This window comes from Anticarsia gemmatalis, chromosome 18 (genome assembly GCF_050436995.1).
Source record: "Anticarsia gemmatalis isolate Benzon Research Colony breed Stoneville strain chromosome 18, ilAntGemm2 primary, whole genome shotgun sequence".
Lineage (NCBI taxonomy): Eukaryota > Metazoa > Arthropoda > Insecta > Lepidoptera > Erebidae > Anticarsia > Anticarsia gemmatalis.
Window position 1 is genome coordinate 908,066 of NC_134762.1, and position 17,451 is coordinate 925,516.

The following is a 17,451-nucleotide window of genomic DNA, read 5'->3' on the forward strand; positions in this document are numbered from 1 at the left end:
TGTTCGTGTAAATACGCTGTTTCATCGTTATCATCTATGGTTTTGTTTTCTATCTTCTCTTGTAACTCTCGCAGTGCTGTTATGGTGTCCTTCAAGGCTGCGGAGCGAGCGGTGATGTCCTCGTCAGACATCGTCGCCCTCTGCTCGATGTAAGTATCGAGTCTGGTGAGCATCCCACGTAGGGTGCTCCGTTTTTTACGTAGCTTTTCCATTTAGGTTCAGTTTTTCCTCGTCGCCAATATTATGTATTAATAAAATACGAGCATTACGTGTTTGATATATTTATTGACAGAGAATGCCAAATCGTTATATGATTAATATATGGCATCTACCATAGAGTAGAAGGAGTTTAGGTGGAGTTTAGGTTCACCACAGCGGTTTTCCTATTATCCTTTTGAAATTATTTGTACATAACATATATTTTTGGAAATTCTATTGTAATAGTCGAAAGTCTAATTATACGAGTTGACTACCTCAGATATATCGACCTTATTTCTTAGCAGCTGCAAACTTTATTTGTACGCAGTGTATATTTTAATAACACATACGTTTATAGAACTATTTAATTTTATAATAATGGCATTTCCAAGACCCTAAAACTAAAACTTGGTAAGGTCTTGTGTTCGCCACTATGTATCACGAAGCTATAAAATGCTTGCTTTGATAATCAGGCGCTCGCGGGTCAGTTTTATTTAGAGTAAATTCTATCTAGACCCGTTTATAACACACATTTTTTTATTCTCAGCACAGTCGTATTTTATTCTTCTTTGTATATAATGGTCAGTGGTCAACCTAGTGTCAAAGTTGTTCAAACCGCCCGAAGGTCTTTGACGTAGCTTAACGACTGCTATCTTGATCGACAACAACCGTGACAGACTTTCTACGTGCCCTCCGAAGCACGAAGACACCCAGTCTTTATGCGGTCACCCATCTATGGAATGACCGCGCCAAAGGTTGCTTAACCCACAAATCGTTTACCGGCCGGTGAGCGCAACTGGCTGTGTCTTTTATTATTATGCATTAAATTGCCTCATTTAACGCAATATTCCCTTTCTTCTGCTTCTACTGTTATTTACACACAGAATTTATTATTCCAATGTATTTTGGGAAACGCCTGAAGCCATTCTAAATATAGCCGGTAAATTGTTTTCTTAAATAAGGTAAAGAAAAATTACGCAAAATAGTACCTTTTTTGTTCAGGAATGCGTTTGATACGCAATTGCGGTTTTCTTAGCAAAATATATCTAAAATATGCGAAGTATAAAGTTATTGTGTTTGTGATTTTAGTAGAACAATTTAATAGCACTTATTTTTTATTTAATATGTTTTAAATCAATAAGGCAGTGTCATTTTAAAATTTGTAATAAAAAGAAAATGAATAAGAGAGAGTATATTACCGTTTCCTCATCAAAAATAGGTCAAGCAAGATATTTTAGGCTGCAAACTCCATTTTCCCCTTCCCAGAAATTGGCAATCTAAAACTATTCTGAGCACTAATCACCTAGTTCAATTATCCAGCATGCGCTACAATTTGGCCCTTTACGCCGTAGCCAGTGTCAACACTACACTCTACGCCGTAGCAAACTACGACGTAGCCCTCTACGGCGTAGGACTCGTAAACATTTACTTTTTAGAAAACTGTTTGATTGGTAACTTAGTTAATGTTTAGCTTGTAACTAACGAACGGAAAAAGAAAGCGCGTTCTATGTATGCTTGTATTGGACTATTGGCTTAAAAACTTGCCTAATGAGGTACCCAGTAAAGCAATTTACTCTAGTATGACCATCCTAATTAATATAGTGGAATAAACCCACCCCGTATGTTATTTTTTTTAAAGTAAAAGGTGGCCTATTTTTTACATTGGTACTCATATTATGTGTCGCATAATTATAAGAATAAATTTAGTGTCCAAGTGTGTACACCATACACTCCCTATTCCATCACTCTCATAGCCAGGTGGGATAATATTCCAGCACGACCGAGCTCAGAATGAAAATAAATATACTTTTACTGTCTTATTAATAAACGTCGAATAAACTCTGAATAGTTTATTAATAATGGCTTCTAGCTGAATGTTTATTAAACACAAGCGCTATCAACAACCTTTGTCCTATCACAAGCAGAAATCAAACCTTCTACCTAGAAACGAACTCACTGAACTACAAACTCTATAAGTTTCCAAAGTAGCTCTTAACTTGATAACCCGCTCGAAGTTTAAGGCAATTAAATTAAACGGACAAACAGACGGCGAACTCTCGATAACTTGTTGTGTAAGCTATAGCGGGTTCGAGTTTGTGCGGTGTATATGAATTAGGCAACGGATTTAGAATTATTAATTAGGTTATAATTAAGTCGAACTAGCGACACCTAGAACAAAGACTAATTGCTAGCTTTTATTTTTGGAGAAATCTTTTTTTATGTGCTTTGTAATAAGTTCCTAAGTACCTACATTCATACACTCATACACATGAAATTACGTCTCGATGGTTTGGAAAGTCCGAGAAAAGTTGACAATAGTCGTTGTCAATTAAGATAATAGTCGTTAAGCCTTGTCAAAAGCTTTCGAGCGGCTTCAGATTTGGACATTGATTTGACCACATTTAGACTTATTGTGATGAATAATATTGCGACGCACGCCGGCGACATCATTCAGAGTGTGGTGGTGGTTTGCCGCTGTGACATTTTACGACCGTGGCATGTGATTACACATCTTTTCTCTACGCCGGCCGATAGCACCAAAGCAACCTCGTTGGGATTATTAGTGACGCATTCACTCTAACTCTAAACCGTATATCTATTTATGTAAAAATATACCTATCTCAGTTAAGTATTGTTTATTGTCCTCAGATAAATACCTAAAACCTAACATTAAATAAACAGGCCTCAAACACGATAAGTATTTGTAAAAGCCCTCAAGTTTCAATCATGTTGTACTCATCTAAACGTCAGACATTTTTGTACGCACACAAAACTTTTGTGACGGAATTTAATTTAATAACTCATAACCCAGGTACCCGGGTTAAACCCACTCCGGATTAAAAGAGGACAGGCATCCGGGTGTACTAATAAGATTATAACCGGGTTTAGAGGGACGCATAAAAGTTATCCTTTATTTATTAGTTCATTAGTTATTGTTAAACTTGTATAGTGTTATGATCGTTTTAATCACTTTTGGATTAAATGCTTTCCTTTTGAGTGAGATACGTTAGAAAGAATTTTGGTAAATTCGTTATAATGTTATCGTGTTTGCTTTAAGTGTCAAACTTTCTCAACATTCTTTCGTACAAAAAAATGTGGGGCTAAGATTTTCTAAACTAGATTTTTTTGAGTAAGTTAAATTATACCAACCCGCAGTTGGCCAACGTGGTAGACTCAAAGCCTTACAAGACCGGGAGGAGACTTGGCCAGCAGTTGGTCAGCAATCGGTAACACATAGATTCAAAAAATTTTAAGATCTTTGCAAAGGTTGTAAATGGCGTTCTATAGTCTCTATTTACAAAAACGAAGTATAAAAGTACGCGTCTTTTGGACCCAAATCCTGGTTGTATAAACAGTTTCTTATGAACACTACGTGATCAAGCGTCGTTTCAGAGGGGTGAAAAACGGACTACATTTCAAGTAAATAATGATCCACTTTGTAAAAATGCGGATTGTCCCAAAGTTTCCGATCTCTGGTTATTTTTCATCACGTTTATCGAGTTTATCACAAAACGAAGCCTCCTCGACCACGGGGGACACATGATCCAGTTATTTTGTGTAAGAAAGGAACTACTGAATTTTAGTATTATATTTTTGCTAACACAAGGTTCTCTTATTTAAGCCGTACCTTACGTGTGTTAGAGGTATATTTTTCATTGGAAATATTTCTAGGCAATTTTTGCACAATATCCTATATAATAAGAGACAAAATTGACACAAAATATGGTTTTAAGACTCAGTAGAAATCGTTCTATCGGAATTTAGCTATCAATAATTGGCAGTATTCTATACAAGCAGACGAATAATATATTGTTTAAGTAGTATACAAAACTACATCATCGGTTTTTACAATAATTTTAGGTCATATCGTTTCTACCAAACAGTAACAATATATTTCTGTTAATATCCTATCTAGCAGCATCTATACTATCTAGCATTCATACCAAATCCACAAAAATCACATTAAAAAATCTTTCAACACGTAGCCTAAATTGCTGACAATGTAGTAAAAGTAAAGCCCACATAATAAGCCTTTCCTAATTCCCAATAAGGCCTTATAATCTTAAACCGGTTGATATCTTAACCCTCTAATAAACTCAGTTATCTGACCGATCAAGCCTTACACAAATAAAGTAAGACTCGAACTTCTCCAATTAAGTGGCGAAGATCGATATCTACCGTTATGTACCCTCTGAATACCAATAAGTAACGGGAGATTAGAGATTGTTATGTGGTGAGAAGGGTTAGTTAGGTTACTTGAGTACGAGTCAGCTACACTTTATGAAATATTAAATGCGCTATTAGAACAGAGGGGCAGTTTTCTACAACTATCAACTATGCTATCAACAACTAGTTAGCTGTTGATATAATTTTTGTACGGAAATCTGATCAGCGCCTCTAGCGGGCGTTGTAGGAACTATTTATTCTTTATGGTTTATTTTAAATGTCAAACTCTTGATATGCGATGCAAAGAATCGCATAGCAATAATAATATAATGACGTTACCGTGTCATATTTTAATTGCTATAAATTAGCGATTCAGCGCCAGTTTCATGGCTTATGTTATAATACTATGTTTATGCTCAGACAATTAATTTATGTGATGTAACTCTTATATAGCGAATTATAGCAGTGGTAGCTGAGTGGTTTAAGTTAGCATCTCCCACGCAAGTGGTTGCGGGTTCGAACTCGAGGCAACACACCAATTACTTTTCGAAGTCATCTGTGTATTAGAAACAATTATCACTTGCGGAAAACATCGTGAGGAAACCTTGCATGCCTAAAATTTGCTTAATACATTTATTGAGGGTATGCAAAGTCTCCAACCAGCACTTGGCCAGCGTGGTGGACTCAAGGCCTAACTCCTCCCTCGTTTGGGAGGAGACCCTTGCCCTGCAGTGGGACAGTAATGGGTAAAAAAAATCTTGGCAAAAGAGTTGACTTATTGAAATAAATAGAAAATATTCGCATTTTTTTTTATATTTTTGAATGAAACAAGAATAAACTTTGGCGTTATTAAGAATAATGATCCAGTCTCCGCAGAGCAATAAAATAGTTTGCAATATCTATTGTGGTAAGCCGTTCACCTCTACAAAGCTTGGCCAAAATTGCAGAGAACATTAATTTTCTAAAATATTTGTATTTACACCTCTGTCTGACACGAGAACAAAGAAATTGAAAGTTTATTGTACTTTATAAAGTTATTGTTAACATAAGAAATTAATGTTCTTGCATTTTTAATAGTGGCCGATTTGCGATTTTGGTATTAAATAAATAAATATTTTTTGACAACTTATACACGGTCATTTGATTTCAAACTAAGCAGAGCTTGTACTATGGTAACTAGACAACTGATAAACATACTTATATACTTCCAAATACATGCTTATATAGATAAATAACAGGCTGAGAACAAATACTCGTGCTCATCACACAAAGATTTGTCCCGGGTGAGATTCGAACACCTCGCGCGGCGTTACTGAGGGAATCATTGGTATTTTTTTATGGACTCTAAATATTTGATAACTTTCGGCAGTCAAACCCAGGACCGTATAGTTTTCAGACTACTATATAGTCACTCAAGTGCGAATCCTTTAAAAAAGCTTATTGCCTCAATCAGCAATCAAACCCAAGACTAGCAGATCATTAAGATTAACATTAGAAATTACATACCTTACATAGTTTATTTAATTTTCACTTTGTATTTAAACTTTATTTTACAAATTAAATATCTCAAGGTCTATAAAGTTCTTAATAAATTATGTTTTCTTAAAGCTTTATTATTAATCTAGAAGGCTTGAAAGTTTACGAATTAATTACACCTGAGCAAATCATTAAGAGTATGAATTTATGAAACTGTTACGAGTATTCATTAAAATAATATGAAGTTAATCAAATATTTAGCAGATATTGAAGAAAATCTATACTAATATTATAAAGCTGAAGAGTTTGTTTGTTTGTTTGAACGCGCTAATCTCAGAAACTACTGATCCGATTTGAAAAATTATTTCAGTGTTAGATAGCCTATTCACCGAAGAAGGTTATAGGCTATATATCATCACGCTACGACCAGTAGGAGCAGAGTAGCAGTAAAAAAATGTTCCAAAAACGGGGAAAAATTTGACCCATTCTCTCTTATGTGACGCAAGCGAAGTTGCGCGGGTCAGCTAGTTTTTAAAATAAAATTGTAATTATTGCAAGCCGAAATTTTTTTTATTAAGCATTCATTTGATACCTACCAACGATAATAAAAAAACTGTGACGACAGCGCCGACACTTCAAGAAAATCGAAAATATTGCACGTTTTTTTCTCATGTCATCTTAGATTATAATAGCTTTATCTTAACTCTTTTATAGTAATGGCTATAGTAATAAGATTTCTCAAACTGTCAGTTATCGTTATCTGTTTCTTAAATGCCGCATTTAAAATTCTAGTCACGTACATTTTCTTAACATAAAGGAGTTTTTCGGGCGATAGAAAAGGCTTGATAAAAGAGTGTTTACTGACATTATGCGGGCAAGAAATGCGTACGTCTCTGTTTCTACTAGATTTGTTACCTTTAGGTATATTATCGTAGTCCAACAACTTAGTAGATACTGCCACCGTGGTGCAGTGGTTAAGGTCGCCACGCCACTGTTATGGCGTCGGGAGGTTTCGATTTCCACGAGCATTATTTATGTGATCCACAAATAGTGGTGTTGGGGCTTGTACTTTGTGTTCGTTGTTTGTATGTTTGTAAAAGTGCCCGCGACACAAGAGCAATTCTTAGTGGGGGAGGTGTATTTTTAAAATAAAATAATAAAAGAATAGTCTTGCACGCAAAGTTTTCAACTGTCGGAGGTATATCAAATTCACAATTTAGGACATCAGTGACCCGCAAGCTTATGCAACTGACGGTGGCCTGTCTGATTCAGTTACTTATTTTATAGGAATTACACAGTAGTATTTACAATCTAGAAAAATCGTCCAATGGCTGTTTAAAAAGTTGTTGGACTATCAAATATTTTTTGGTTTATTTACTCATCATTATTTTGGATAATCAAAGTAAATAGAGGTAAATGGACGTTGGTTTTTGCAAAGTGTTTTGGTAATGAGAGTCTTATGTTTGGGTCGCGGGGAAAATCTTACTGTTTTGAATAACATCAATTGGATTTAACATATTTTTTTTTGCAAAAGTTGCTACTGCATTTACATATGCACTTCCAAGTACGGCACAGATAACTGACATAATATTGTTATAAATTCATTCTAAAAATGATACAATTTAATTGGTACTTATTATAAACAAGCTGACCCGCGCAACTTCGCTTGCGTCACATAAGTGAGAATGGGTCATAATTTTCCCGTTTTTGTAACATTTTTTACTGGTACTCTCCTCCTATTGGTCGTAGCGTGATGATACATAGCCTATAGCCTTCCTCGATAAATGGGCTATCTAGCAGTGAAAGAATTTTTCAAATGGGACCACTAGTTCCTGAGATTAGCGCGTTCAAACAAACAAACAAACAAACTCTTCAGCTTTATAATATTAGTATAGATTATAATATAAATTGAGGAATTCACTCAGAATACATTATAAACCACACCTATTTTGATTATTTATAGTCTAACAACTTAGTAGAGAGCCTCTACATACACGACTTATCTAGATTATATGAACTAATATTTTTGTGTATTTCCAAAATGACAAAATACTAAAATATCAGTCTATCGCTTATTAATGATAAAAATATATTAGGAGATTCTAACAGAAAAATAAATTAACTCAATTTTAATTACTCGAACCGGGAATCGACTGCCCACATACACAATAACAGTCCAACCTTATAACCAGTCAGTAAACATACTAACTTCTAACTTACATGCCCAAACTTATGTAATAAACGTTCTAAACGATATTTGTTTTAAACTCAAATATAAATCAAATCAACTGTTACAATCAAATTGAAATGGGTAATTAATTGAATTTTCCAATCAGATAACACGTGTAATTTACAAATATGTAGTTCAAAGTTGATCGAGAGGGCACTTCAAATTAATAGTTTTCATTATTAAACTAATATTATAGGAGGAGCTCGTGGCTTAGTTAATAACAACCGCTCTAATTAATGTCTGAGGTTAAGCCACGCTTGCCGAGGTTGTTCTGCGGACGGGTCACCGTCTTATACATATTGAGTTCCTCCATGTGTAGGAAGGCATGTTAAATTGTGGCTCCCGGCTGCCATTTTCGAAGATGTTCAACAGTCGTTAACAATAGTCAAAAGCTTGAAAGTCTGACAACCAGTCTTAACGAAGGGTATCGTGCTATATCCCAGGTAACTGGGTTGTGGAGGTCAGATAGGCAGTCGCTCCATCCGGTGAGACTGGGAGCCGACTCCAACATAGTTTGGAAGAAAGGCTAAGCTGATATCTACTAATATTACAAATGTAAATTTTCGTGAGGATACGGAACGTATGTATGTATGTTACTCTTTCACGCAAAAATTACTGGACGAATTTGGACGAAATTTGGTACAAAGCTAGCCAAACTTTGCGACGAAGCTGCAGGTAGACACTACTGCGATGGATGAAGTAGAATTTGATTTATATTACATTGGCTTGCTTAATAACATATTGTGGATTTTATGACAGTTAAAGTATTTCACAACTTTATTTTCTGGTTACCATTTGTACGGAAATGTTTACCAGAATATAAGATTGCTTTAGGGCCTGTTAACTGTTTCTACTTTGCATTTTGCAGCTAATGCTTTTGATAACGTATACCGATGTAAATAAGACAAAACGGTATTTGAACATAATATAGAACTATCACTTTTGATAATAGAGATAGTATTTTGAAATAGATAATATTATTATGATTAATGATGTTATCTATTTCAAAGTAAAAACCGCAAACACACGTTATGTTACATAATTTACTCAATAGAATTCACTGAATTTACTGAATACGTATACACGGTAGTGTTTATGGCAATTAAACTAATTTACGATTGTATTTGTAATATCATACCTTTTACATTATAAGTGGTAGGCAGAAGTGCGCGAAAGAAATACTTTTAGATGCTTTTCTATTTGGTATCTAAGATAAAAAATATTCTTATTTACAAGGCATGTTGCCATTTCAACAACATTTGAAATGTCCGGGAATAAAACACGAAATCTCGTTATTTGCAGTTTATTTAATTTTGTACTTTCTACAACAACTCGGAATATTTATAAAATATTGCACTAGAATTCGAGAAACAATCGTATGGATACCTACTGTAACTGGGACAATTATTCATAAATGTTAGTAGCAGTCATTTTTAACCCCTGGCGCAAAAATAGAGGTGTTATAAGTTTGACGTGTCTGTGTGTGCGTGTGCGTGTGCGTTCGGTTGAGCCTTTAAAAGTTGTAGGGGGTGAAAGTGAGGGGAGGAGAGGAAATTTACTCGATGGGGTCGGTAGCAATCCGATTGTTAACTTAGAGAATCAATTACTAGATCTCAGTCTTTGCAATTCTGCTAAAGATGATATGTTATGTGGGTTATTCAATTTAAATATAATCTAACGCTAACCACTGCGTGCGCATTGGAGGCGCGACTTCAGAAGGGTAAAGTAGCGGCACATCATTACTCATTTGGTTCATTAAAATAAATTTAATTTTTTCAATAAATATACCATTCCGTGTATTGTGAGTGCGATTCCCATAAGATACTAATATTAGTATGATCAATTATTGAAATTTCCCTAATGTTATAAAATAATATACTTTGTATCATTTATCTTTGTAAGCGTGTCCGTAAAAGTTCGTGCGAGACAAGGCCAAATCTTGTGGGAATTTATTTATTTATTTATATAATTAGAACGGCCAGGCCAATAACACTAATTACAAAGTAATACTAAAAAAAACAATGTACATAAAAATTATTATAAAAATGTCCTTTCTCGGGTATCAAAGTATCTCCATACTAAATTTCATGCAAATTGGTTCAGTAGTTTAGACGTGATTGAGTAGCAGACAGACAGACAGAGTTACTTTTGCATTTATAATATTAGTATGGATTTTTAAAATTACCTTTCCTTTATGCTGGAGTTAAAACTTAAAACGTTTTGCTTTTAAGTCAAAAGCGAAAAATTTCTTCACCTTTTTACATTAGTTTGAATAATACAATAACATACATATTTAAAACAGATAGTACAAGTTTTAAAACGCGAGACGTTGAATATCGCCCGCGTCGAATAGCAGTTAGTAAACCGACTCTAACGCCCTCTGGGGGTGAACAACGATACTAGAAACTTTTTACTCTTAGTTTAAAGACACACCTGCACAATGTTCGGCAACGAACGTACCGTTTAACGCTCGCTGTGTCATTAAAGTCTCCTATGACTCATAAAATTGCCAAGATTAAAATTAGTTAGCTTCAAGACGCATTAAACGTTTAATATATTTAACTAGACTTATATTTGAACTTTGAAGTTTATCTAATCTTCCTCGTATTTTAGTCCTATTTAAGTATGCGAAACAACTGAAACCAAACCTTCGGTGTCAAAAATTCATTGCTAACGGTTCCTTTCGCCACGCTCACTGTGTTTTTTAAGGCCCTTCGACCACATCAATTTTAGGTCCGCAACAAATGTATTTAAGTTCTCGCGACTTTTTTACATGGCAGTAGTCGCTTGAGGACTAAAATCGCTGAGTATCAAAAGTTTTCATAGCCCTATATATTTTGGTCTACGTCTCCTATGACGCAAACAACATACACAGATCATATTAGAGATGTCTTGCAAAATGTACTCTTTCATTATAGCACCGGACCTTCCATCGCCGAATTTTCGGTGCTTAAGTGTCGGCAGTTGTGTCGCTACACTTAAATATATACTAAAGTTTGAAAAAGTTCCACTTTGTATAGAGACAAGTTTAGTTCAATGTATTAAAAGTTTAACTTAGGTCTCGAAGCTAACTAATTTAATTTTGGCAATTTTGTTCGTAATCGTCGTGATCCCTAGACGACGTTAATTCTTAATTAAATACATTTATTTGTAAGGTAAATGTTGACACTTGCGTGTTGAAGTGAAAATTAATGAATTTATTACTACGTTGACAATAAGTCAATAAAATTAGTTTTATATATAGAAAATTGGTAGTGTTTTTATGATCTTAAAAGCCGCTATTCTATGGATTCTCACATCATTCCCAAAAATTTAGCCTCCGTAGAAACCGGAAAAAACTAACTGTTGCTGTATTAGCAACTTCAATAAAATATTTTTGTTATCCTCATGTTACGACTCCGAATAATAACAACTAGCATTATCTTGTACTTTTCTGAAACTGATAAATCCTTTAAAGCTAGGCACAATTATTTGTATCGCATATCTATACTAATATTATAAAGCTGAAAAGTTTGTTTGTTTGATTGTTTGTTTGTTTGAACGCGCTAATCTCAGGAACTACGGGTCCGATTTGAAAAATTCTTTCAGTGTTATATAACCCATTTATCGAGGAAGGTTATAGGCTATATGTCATCACGCTACGACCAATAGCAGCGGAGTACCAGTTAAAAATGTTACAAAAACGGGGAAAATTTTGACCCATTCTCTCTTATGTGACGCAAGTGAGGTTATGCGAATCAGTTAGTATATAATATAATATCGGTAACCTAAACATTTCAATAGATTCCTAAACATCTGCTTGCATTATCTTCTTTATCAGCAAGTGATGATACACAAATCCCAATTATACCACGACAAACTATTAATTAACAATTAAAGAGATTAAAAGATAAACTTTATAGTTTTAACAAAACATTTAAATTAGCTCAACTAACTTAATGATTACTTAATAGATTATAAACTTAGATTTAAGTTTACATTCATTTGAATAAATAAGACATTGAAAGACTTTCAAACTTTTTGACTAAGTGACTTTAGATGACAATACTAATTTTAGCTCTACTTACTCTTACTATTATAGTAAATAAATATTAATTTGACAAAAAAATATAAACTACTACTTCGATGATCTCTGGTCTCTGGTCTCGTCTATCACATCAGCGAGGTAAAATTATAAAAAAATGTATTTTTATGCAGTCTTATCTATCAAGGCTTACTTTTTTTTTGTTTTTAAGAAAAAAAAAACAAAATTTCTATTAATTACAATAAGAACAAATTTTCCAAAATTTCGATTTATTAGTATAAAAAAAACTAATTTAAATTAGATCCAAAATAAGTACGAGATCAATATTAACAAACCCATAAAATTTAAACCTGACTTCTAACTAAATATCATTGATACCACTTTGCCATTGCACTGTCATCAAAGTGATTTTTTTAAACAGTCAGTTTTATAGAAATCTTATTATCAAGTACTAAGATTTCCATAGAATAAAGATACCAGCATAAAATTACGCCTTGTTCCATAGGCCGCGAGCGCCATTTGTTCAAATTCACGAAAACTTTAAAGCAAATTTTAATTCAAAAAGAACAAAAAGCGATAAAGAAATTTTGTAGCAATGAAACTTGTTATAAACTTGTGTACAGGTAGCCGCTAAGTCACAAGTCTTTAACAACTTATAGGACAGTCGGCTATCGATCTCTCAAGTTTCCATCAGTTTTCAATTTGTAACAGATTTTATGTAGACTTGTATAGACTTTACTTGAAAAGTCGGTTTTTGCTTTTGTACCTACCTACTTCCTAACATTTATTTATCAATTTAATATACAAGTGCCTAAGCGTCGTGGTTTCTGGTTTCATGTCCGGATCATTGTCATCACATTAGTGGACTTTTCTAATCTATATTAAAATATATCTCAATAGTAACCCGGAGTTTGGTACGTTTCCTTTATATGGTTGGACCTCTGTAAAATGAAACTAACGTTGTAAACGGTAAAACGCGGTTGTAGTGCACAGACATCTACGTTTGGCATGTATATAATATGAAACAAAGGCATGTTATGCTTATATATATTTCTATATTTACTCAAACACCATACATATCTAAAAACCACGTTACATAAACATTGTTTTATATTTTTTTCTTAGATTTCCTGACGTTTTGGACAGTAGTCACAGGGTGATAATTAATGAACTCAAGATAAAACTTAAAGTATGATCGCGATCCTCGTGAGCCAAAAAAATACTTATATTCAATGCCGAACTAGTTTTTTACAGCAGAACCTCAAAAGTACTTTCCTAACAAACTTATGTACAAAGTTTACTTACTTATGCTAAATATTTCGAAAATTATTTACCCATTTCAAACTGTAGGCTCAATACAAGTACCGTTACTTCAAAACATTCCAGGCTGTTTCGAAATTTCCTTCCCATTTCTTCCAGTACCTCTAATTTTCTTTGAAACGTCCAAATGTAATGGAGTTTGGCAATATTAAGTAAGTACTCATTAAATAAATGAACGAATCAGTTGATCGTTTAGTATAATGAGTTGTTTTTGTTTTGAAACTTATTTATAGTAACACGCTGCTAGTATTGTGGGTTTGATTACCATGTGGTTACATTTTATTAAGTGTGTTTGTTTGTATTTCCGTCTTTGACGTTTCATTTTCATTTACATTTTAGGCAACGGCACAGCAAGGTGTTTGCTATTAATAAAGCAATGTAGGTAAAGGTGTGTTGTGTAAAATCTAAATAGGGGGCCATAACACAATAAAAAAATACTTCCATTAAAATATAAGTATCTATTGAAAAATAACTCAAAAGTCCCGGCTTCGCGTAAGTAACATAGTCCTCGAAACTCATTTTAGCTATTGCTGCAAACTGCATGAAAATTAGTTTGGATTTGAGTTCAAAACGAAAAAACAGACAGACAGACGCGTTGAGTAGACTTTATTTTATAACATGTAGTGATGTTGATAACGTAGGTAAATTAAAGTACGTAAATTGGTAATGTGTTAGCAATAAACTTTAAAATGGAAACCTTGTTTAAAGTTTGTTTGTGTGGTATAAAACTATTTACATGTTACCTATTTTAGAGGTCCTGATAGTTATGATAGTTTATAAACACTTTTTGTTTTCAGTTTAAAAGTAATAAACAATTTATCTATTTATCGTATGGCTAGTGGTCAACCTAGTGTTAAAGTTTGACGACTGTTATCTTATTAAGAACAACCGCGGCCGACTTTTTACGTGTCATCCGAAGCACGGAAACGCTCAGTTTAAATACCACTATGCGGTCACCCATTTATGAAATGACTGTGTCAAGGGTTGTCAAACCTATAGACCGATGGTATTTGAACCGAGCGTCTTCGTACTACAAAAAGCACGTTAAAAGTCGGTCCCACTTGTTGTCAATTAAGATAAAAGTTGTTAAACCATGACAAAGGCCTTTCGGTTTGAATAACTATGACATTAGGTTGACCACTAAATATACGATTATAGTACAAGTTATAAATGTGACCCTTGCCGAGACAGCAATGACCAATATTCCTAAGTATTTGATGTAATAAAAGCCACTTCTACTCGATTTAAAAGCCTTAACTCTTCAATTTGAGTTTAAATGCTTCAAAATTGAAGGCGAATTACATTATCTTGGACAAGACAGACAGCTATAAAATTATAACGAATAACGTTATAACGGCTAGTTATTTAATAACTTTAAACGTTTTAGTTGATGAAACTTTTATAAGTGTATTGGTATAATACAGACGCTCAAAGGAATTTAAAGTTAAATGTAATGTTTTTATAAGAACACTTTTATTACTACGTTTAAAATGTATTTCATAAGTAGAGTAAGTTGAAATAGTTTTTTTAAATAAGTATATGGACTTATTGTCCAAGATGCCGAAAAGCTAATCTATGGGTAATAATCTATAGGGTCTCCCCCAGAAGGAGGGAGACGTCGGGCCTTGAGTCCATTACACTGGCCAAGTGTGGGATGGGGACTTTGCATAGCTTTAAGAACTGTTTTAAAAAACTCTCAGGCATGCAAGGTTTTATCATGATGTTTTCCTTCACCTTTGGAACAAGTGATAATTATTTCTAATACACACATAACTTCGAACAGTCATTGGTGTGTTGCCTCGGATTCGAACCTGGCACCACTTGCGTAGGAGATACCAACTTATACCACTCGGCTATCACTGCTTTATTAAGATTGCGTTTTAAAAAAATGTGCATAAATTTAAATAGTAAGCAGTCCTTGTTTTAAGCTGGGTAGTCATATTGAAATAACTTATTGCCATAAAAAGCTATTATTTTAATAACTATGTTCACCACAAAGACAGCAAATGCCATTTGAAGTAGTACAATCAAACAAATGAGATCAATTAAAATATAAGTTTTTGTCCATTGAAATGTTAATGTGAGTCTTAATTTAATAAGAGATAATAACATAAATGGTCGCTTTAATTAATATAAATGGTTTGTAAAAGTCTGTTCATTAATATTTCTATTAAGGTATTTTAAGGTTAATGAAGATTGCAGGCTAGTAGTCCTCTGATAGATTTTATGAATAAAATTTTCGTTGGATGTTTTAAATAAGCGGTCAATTATTCGTAGTTAATACAATTAATATCAAAGGCAAAAATAACATACCACAAAATAATGATTTAATTTTGGCGTTCTTTGCAATTCTTGGTAAACATCATGTTAGAAGAAGGCGTGGTTCTATGTATATACATAAACTAGCTGACCCGCGCAACTTCGCTTGCGTCACATAAGAGAAAATACGTCGTAATTTTCCCTGTTTTTGTAACATTTCTCGTTGCTACTCCGCTCCTATTGGTCATAGCGTGATGATATATAGCCTATAGCCTTCCTCAATAAATAGGCTATCTAAAACTGAAATAATTTTTCAAATCGGATCATTAGTTCCTGAGATTAGCGCGTTCAAACAAACAAACAAACTCTTCAGCTTTATAATATTAGTATAAATATGTATGTATGTCATTGTTTTAATTCAACATTTCATAAAAAACAATAAAACGAGCCCACGATTCCACGCGTATTGATAGGGTCATGGTAACCATCTTAACCACTGCGCCATGAATGTCATCAAATTGGGACGCGATTCTTCAGATTACATAAACCTTAGCATTTAACCAAGAGATCTAAAATAAATCACTAAATAGCACCTCAAAATTTACTGATATCATATCACAATTACGCGCTAGATCACCTAACTTCTAATTTTAGACCTAAGATTGCGAGCCATGACCCTTTCTGAAAGGTTCAAGGTAAATATACGTCAAGTAACATGTCCTAAGTAAACGGGTCGTTTTGAAGGAAATATTACTTTATTTTCAATCTTATGTCTGTCATATACCTGTCATCGTTTGGACAGAGGTATATTAATTTTCCCGGTAAAGTTTTTTTATTTTTATTCTATAATGGGCGTGATAATGAAAGCAGGAATTGGGTGCTATTTTTATGAAATGATCAGTGGATGTTTAGTGTTATAATAACTATAAGAGGTCGGGATCGTTTTAAAACCTCGACAACGGGCGGAGTTTTAACTCATAATGATTCTGACGTTAATTGATATCTATTAAAGATGTTTTAGGTGGCGTAAAGCCGGATTAATGCACTTCGTAGCTTGAAATAAAATGAATCAAAGATGATCAGTGAAGAAATTAGGTATTGTTAAAGTAAAAACACATTTTATTCAAGAAATGGATAGTCTCCTCTTGCAGTTAGACAAGTTTGGAGAACTTAAGGTTTAACCTCTCCTATTTGAGAAGAAATCTCTTACCCAGAAAAGTCAAATTTTCGAAAAGCATGCTAGCTACATAAAAATACTACCTTTCATAGTGTAGCTCTGTTGCTTTTACATACAAAAAAACATCCAACAAATTGCTTTCCATATATTCCACACAAACATACATAAATAAATCTAACTACTAAACGTTAACACAATTATTCAGGCCAGTTCTGTGGTCGTTCTGAATTATTCCCATTACAACGAGCCGGCCGGTAATTAGTCAGGTATTATACACTTAGTTTAAATTAATCCGCGCTTTGAGCTCTAACTATTTAGTAATACGTTTAGTTCTCGAAAATAGTAATTTTGTGGTGCAATTTTGTTGAAAATGCTAAATAATAATATAGTAGGAGAGTAACTTATATTATAATAGTGACGCCCATAGCCATTTACGCCCACCTGTCAACGATCCGTGGCCCCTGGGTTAAGCAACCCTTGGCGAGGTCTTTTTATAGATGGGTGACCGCAAAGTGGTAATTGAAATGGACGCCTCCGTGCATCGGAGCGCACGTAAAAAGTGAATTTCTATTGTCTATACAAACAAAAATATAATTTGGT

At 33.8% G+C, this 17,451-nt stretch overlaps 1 protein-coding gene across 2 annotated transcripts in view; it reads right to left on the bottom strand.

Annotated features, from left to right (window-relative positions):
* LOC142980642 (neuropeptides capa receptor-like) overlaps positions 1-17,451 on the bottom strand; it is a 126,036-nt gene that overhangs the window by 22,239 nt on the left and 86,346 nt on the right. The window lies entirely within an intron of this gene.